Consider the following 6383-nt stretch of genomic DNA (forward strand, 5'->3'; position numbering starts at 1 on the left):
TTCTGAGTTAGCTTCGAGGTTTTGACCGAACCGATGATAATTTTCTGTAAAAACACAATGGTACGATACACGTAATTACTCTTTGCACACAAAAATCTATGTAATTTGCAGCTTTTCGTACTTGTTTCAATTTGTAACTGTTGTGACCTTTATCATATAGTAACCATGCACAGTGTTTCTTTATGATTTTTCGTGAATTCTTGCAAAAAATAGACAAACTATTGAAATGGTACGCGACACGTGCTATGATACGCAACACGTACTAACTGTTGGCAGTCTGATACGCAACACGTGCATGTGTCACCAACGGCGATTTAGCTTCAAATTTGCGTCACAATTAATCTATTGAACTATTTCAAACGTGGTTTTCAGTTTTTAAGATCGTTCAGAAGCACTGCAATCTTTATTTATGTTTAAAGTGGTCAGCACGCTAAGACTTTCATGTTTCAAAATTACATAAAATCTATTAATTTTATTTAAAAAATGCGCAGTTGTTTAGTTTTCTAATCTTGTATACTTTTCTTCTACAGACTTGGCAAAACCTAAGAAGAAACGGAGTCTGACACTTGGGAAAAAAGTTGATAAAGAAGCAAAACAAGAACATCAATATCAAAGTAACTTTCCAATTGCAGCAATGCGCCAGGAAATCACCAGCGAGAAAACAAACATAAAGACTGCTTACGCCATCTGAATCCACTCTACAACTTATATCCAGCAAACAGAAGAAAAAAGGCATTTAGGTCATTTGTCGCTTCCAAAAAAATACAAACATACAATAACTCTCGATTAAAGTTAAAGTCTTCAAGATCACTTTTTGGACCTGTAGAAGAAAACAGTGATATGTAAAGACAATGTAGAGCACTTCTTAAACACTGGATTGCAAGTGTGAAGAGCTGCATAATACAGACAATGTAGTCCCCGTTGAGGTGACTGATGAAGAAATTAATGAAAAATTATTGTCAGAAGTTTTCTCGGTATTATAAGAGGAAGATGGACTTGATGAAGTAACGATAAAATTTCTAAAATTGGCTAAAGATAAAAAATCCCAGTAAACAGTATAGCATTTTGTTTCGTGGATAGAGGTTGTTTATTGGTTTGGGTGCAGTAATACAATACAAATGAGATACTCGAACAAAACTAAGATGTTTGGATACTTGGCTGGAGAAAGTTTGGAGGACGGTTTATTCGTTTTATGAGCGGATACAAAAATAAGGGAAGAGAACGTATTGGGAATGTCAGATCAAGGGCTGGCATCACCCTAAACATATTTGATAAACTTTGCCGTACCAGATTTGCTAGTGTTCATAACATTTAGTAACAAATAACATCATCTAAAATTTGAACTAATTATTGAACTCTAAATAAATGTTACTATATACCTTTCTGACGCATTTTTAGTCGATAGTTCCGATAGTTTCTTCATGGAAACATTTAACAGAAAACGTTTGTTTTCAGTATCATTGAACAAAATACTACACTACATTTTGTATATGGGGTCTGGTAAACCTATCCCCCTTGGCCAAGCCAACATTATCTGCTACAATCATACAAAATAAACAGTCTTCATCGGATCACGTTTTAAAATGTTACTCGCCTAACCATGTTTGCGAACTGGGTGAGTTTTTATATTATGTACGATTGTTTTATGTCTCGGAACGTACAATACTGTATATGGGCGTAGCTAATATGGGGGTCTGGCCAAGGGGGTATGTTTTTCACAGTGATATTTTGGAGCGAATACATCGTCTTTGTATATCTGTAATTGTTTTATAATACTCTTCTCGCGATTTTAAGGATTTTGTGTTACTATGTTTATAGTTGGCATTTTTATGTGACGGTATCACCATTTTGACATTGTTTCTAGTTTCAGTTTTGTATATCCGTATATATATATATACTTGCAATTTGGTCAAGTATTATTTATGTGTGAGTAAAGTGTGATTTAACCAGGAGTTCAAGTTAAATACGTATTTTATATTTACGTACAAAAGATGGACAATTAATAAATAATTATAATAATTTAAACTGACGTTGTTTTTGGTGGCTATATTGTCCATTGAAACAGTATTCCAGATACTTACGAGCAGAAAGAGGCTTTGGAAGAACCAACACAAGATCCTACCTAGTTTTCTCATATAAAGAGGCTGGTATTAGTGGGGCTATAACATAAACCCTCTATCTTTTCAATTTCACAGTGATTAGAAACTTGAATAACAGTTCGATTACTTCTTTATTGCAATTAAAAACATAATTAAACAAAATTTTGTCACAAAAACATGTGCAAAAAAAGAACATATCATTTTTTCAATTGACAAAAAAGCTATCAAAGCTCATTTTCATTATCTATACAGAATCTATACAGCAAACTTCCAACAATAAATTAAAACTTCTTAAAATTTCTTTTTCTCAATGTCATTGAGTCTTTCTATTCCCATTTAGTATGTCAACTTATATCACATAATGTCCTTTTGCATAAAATTTAGCCCCATGATTTTAATCACACTGTTTTCACATTGTTTACTGAATGTATCAAATTTTCCCTACCATTTACTATTAAAAACATCGGTTCTTTCTTCACTCAGTATCTATTTTACTTCCGGTTTTTGTTCTCATTTAGTGTATATTTATATCACATTCCCTTTCACATTAAGTACCCAAATAATGTTTCTTTTCTCCAATTGTATTTATATCATCTTCCCTTTATTTTCGGTACTGATATCGTAACTATTTCTTTTCTCGTTCATAAGCACTTCCCAGTCCAGTCCCATCCTCTTCATCGGTAGCATTTTATTTCATTCGTCCTAGCCTTCTCCCACCTTATACACAGAGCTCCTTTCTGAACTGCGTTCCTTGATGTACTAACAGTTCCCTGTTTTCTTTTCACAGGAAGTCTCTTTCTGCTTGCAGTATCGAACATTTGATTTCTTCACACAGTAATTCAGTGTTTAAGAAATGTTCTACATCGTCTCTGGTATCACTGTTTTCCTCTACATGTCCAAAAAGTGATCTTGAAGACCTTTATCGGGAGTTATTGTAAATTGATTTTTGGAAACGACAGGTTACCAAATTCACTTTATTTTTTTTATTTGCTGGAGATGAGTTGTACAGAGGTGATTTAGATGGTTTCTCGCTGGTGATTGCTTGACGGATTGCGGCAATTGAAAAGTTATCGACATTCTTGTTTTGCTTCTTTATCCACTTCTTTTTCCCAAGTGTCAGACCCGGTGGCCATGTCTGTAAAGGAAAAGTATACAAGATTAGATCACTGCGCCATTCTGAAATAAAATAAACATTTTATGTTATTTTGAAACCTGAAAGTCTTAGCGTGCTGACCTCTTTAAACATAAATAATGATTGCAGTGCTTCCGAACGATCTTAAAAACTGAAAACAACGTTTGAAACAGTTAGTAAATTAATTATGACACAAATTTGAAGTTAAATCGCCGTTAGTGACACATGCACGTGTTGCGTATCAGACTGCCAACAGTTAGTACGTGTTGCGTATCATAGCAAGTGTCGCGTACCATTTCGATAGTTTGTCGATTTTCTCAAGAATTCGCGAACAATTATTAACAAACACTGTGCATAGTTACTCTATGATAAAGATCTAACAGTTACAGATTTAAACAAGTTTAAACAGCTGCAAATTACATAGATTTTTGTGTGCAAAGAGTAATTACGTGTATCGTACCATTGCAGGGATAATACACGTTTTTTTGTGTATTAACGTCTGCAGAAGCCCGCGGGATTGTTTGTCACAAACATATCCCAAGGGCTTCTGCAGGCGTTAATACACAAAACAAACGTGTATTGTCGCTATTCTTGCATAAAAAAAACATTACACGACGACTAAATGCATTGTTTTCATATGTGATGACTTGACGATTCCGGTACATTTTTTATTTACCATTCTTGTTGTTCTTGGAAACGGTAAACATGTTTTAAATATCCATAACCGGGGCACACATAACAACAACACTACTAAAAGCGTGATTTGAAGGTTTTTGAGCACCTTATTTTTATTTTTAGTTATTACAAACGTTACATTACACATAATTTTGCATATAACTTAAAAATTTGATAAACAGGAACACAATTATTTTAAGAGTAACAACTTTACATTCGAATTATTTTGAGTACGAACAAACAGAGTACGGATGAGTACGAAGCTAGTGACTAGCTTTTGAGGTTTATTATATGAATTCTGCGAAAAATCAGGTAAAAACAAACCGACTGATACTAACAAAAATCATTAATATAATACCTAAAAACGGGCAATAGCACAAGTTACACGCGATACTTATTTATTCACAGTTATTTACAATAACTGGACAGACGCTTTGTAAAGGGAGTAAACTCTAAGAGAAGCTAGTGCGTACATTGATGGGGGCAGTAGGTTTGGGGTTGGAAACTGATACAGCTAAACATACTATGGATTACATTGTATCTATAATGCTACAAGAAGAGGTTATTATGGAAGAAACAAGATGCAGATGCCAAATATCGGTCTGCGCAGAAATACATACATACATCCCTGGCAAAGCATTTCAAAAATAAAAATCATGTATTAACAGCACGTGAATTGCCTTGTTTGCACACGATTTTTCTCCCGTTAATACATGGGCGGATCCAGTGAAAAAAGTAGTTTTTATGCAAGAATGTGTTTTTAAAGAAAATTATCCTCGCTTCGGTCAAAACCTCAAAGGTAACGCTGAAACTAGAGAGAACGTAGACAAGACACATACATCGCTGGAAAAAGCATTAAAATGCGCATAGACTGCGCTATAAAACGAGCGAAATAGATGCTGTAGTTTTTACTAACCTTTGAAAATTGGTAAAAAAGTCAAAAATCCGCCATCTTGATTTCCGTGTTCCGTACCATTTTGGGTCACGTGATTCCCCACACTGATATAACCTATAGGCATGAAGTGGGCAATTAGCCGGATATGCCTCCGTGGTCCACTCGAATGTAGTCCATATTAATATATAGTGCAATTTTCCCGCCTAGTAAAGGCCATTTTCATGCCAGATATAAGCTTTATTTATGCTTGATTGTAAAAAAGGAATGTCCGCAGATGATTTTAAGCTACGTTATATGCTTCAAAAGTTAATTGGAAGCTGCCTTGTAAAATGAAAGTGAAAGTAGGTATTTCCTGATGTCTACCTACGCAATATTAAGGTTTTCATCACGTGTCTCAGTCACGTGACCATGGTTTCACTGCATTATGGTCAACCCCATATTTTTTGGGTATATTTTGATTGCCTAAAGACAGACCTTCAAGACAAGGGTAGTCTCGCAGGAAGTGAAAGGCTAGAAATCTTGATAAAAATATGTTATAAGTTGTTAATTTTATATAGAAAATAGTAGCGGATGCATTTAATACCTTCATACCTAAAATGAAAAATTCGCACTTCGTGAAAATTGCTTCAACCGATGTAAAACTGGTACTTTCTGATCAGAATTGAGCAATAAGCACCATTTTAAGACAAACATGGCATATTATTTGTATATTTTGGGCAAATTTGAGATTTTTTCGGAAAGTAGGCAAAAATTCTGATTTTTAAGGTGCTTCCCCACATCTCAGTTTTGCATCAGCGACACCATTTTAGGTAAGAATGACAGAAATCGATTATTTTTCGTGTACTTCTAGCTGTTTCTTGCAAACGAATAATAGAAATAAGATAAGTAAGGCCGTATGATACTATATTTAATGAAAAATTGGCATTATCTATGCCCCTGACACGTTTTTTGCAGGTGTGGACTGTCTGTCTGAATGGGGCATAATTCTAACAGTTGCCTTTCTTTCAAACTGGAAGTTGGCAAAATTGTTGACAGCTGACTTACGTACAATAATTGACTGCAACAGAACGATTTTGAAAACTTTGGTATTTCTTATAGGCATGAAGGGGGCAATTAGCCGGATATGCCTCCGTGGTCCACTCGAATGTAGTCCATATTAATATATAGTGCAATTTTCCCGCCTAGTAAAGGCCATTTTCATGCCAGATATAAGCTTTATTTATGCTTGATTGTAAAAAGGAATGTCCGCAGATGATTTTAAGCTACGTTATATGCTTCAAAGTTGATTGGAAGCTGCCTTGTAAAATGAAAGTGAAAGTAGGTATTTCCTGATGTCTACCTACGCAATATTAACGTTTTCATCACGTGTCTCAGTTACGTGACCATGGTTTCACTGCATTATGGTCAACCCCATAATTTTTGGGTATATTTTGATTGCCTAAAGACAGACCTTCAAGACAAGGGTAGTCTCGCAGGAAGTGAAAGGCTAGAAATCTTGATAAGAATATGTTATAAGTTGTTAATTTTATATAGAAAATAGTAGCGGATGCATTTAATACCTTCATACCTATACTGTGTTGGT

At 34.7% G+C, this 6383-nt stretch overlaps 1 long non-coding RNA gene across 1 annotated transcript; it reads right to left on the reverse strand.

The window, feature by feature from the left end:
- Nucleotides 1–2211: 2211 nt before the first annotated feature.
- On the reverse strand, nucleotides 2212–4916 carry LOC128559957 (uncharacterized). The gene is made up of 2 exons (XR_008372820.1): nucleotides 4823–4916; nucleotides 2212–3234 (listed from the first exon to the last, which is right to left on the reverse strand). It is a non-coding gene; the product is annotated as an uncharacterized LOC128559957 (long non-coding RNA).
- Between the last annotated feature and the right edge of the window lie 1467 nt (nucleotides 4917–6383).

This window comes from Mercenaria mercenaria, chromosome 10 (assembly GCF_021730395.1).
Source record: "Mercenaria mercenaria strain notata chromosome 10, MADL_Memer_1, whole genome shotgun sequence".
NCBI classification, from domain to species: domain Eukaryota; kingdom Metazoa; phylum Mollusca; class Bivalvia; order Venerida; family Veneridae; genus Mercenaria; species Mercenaria mercenaria.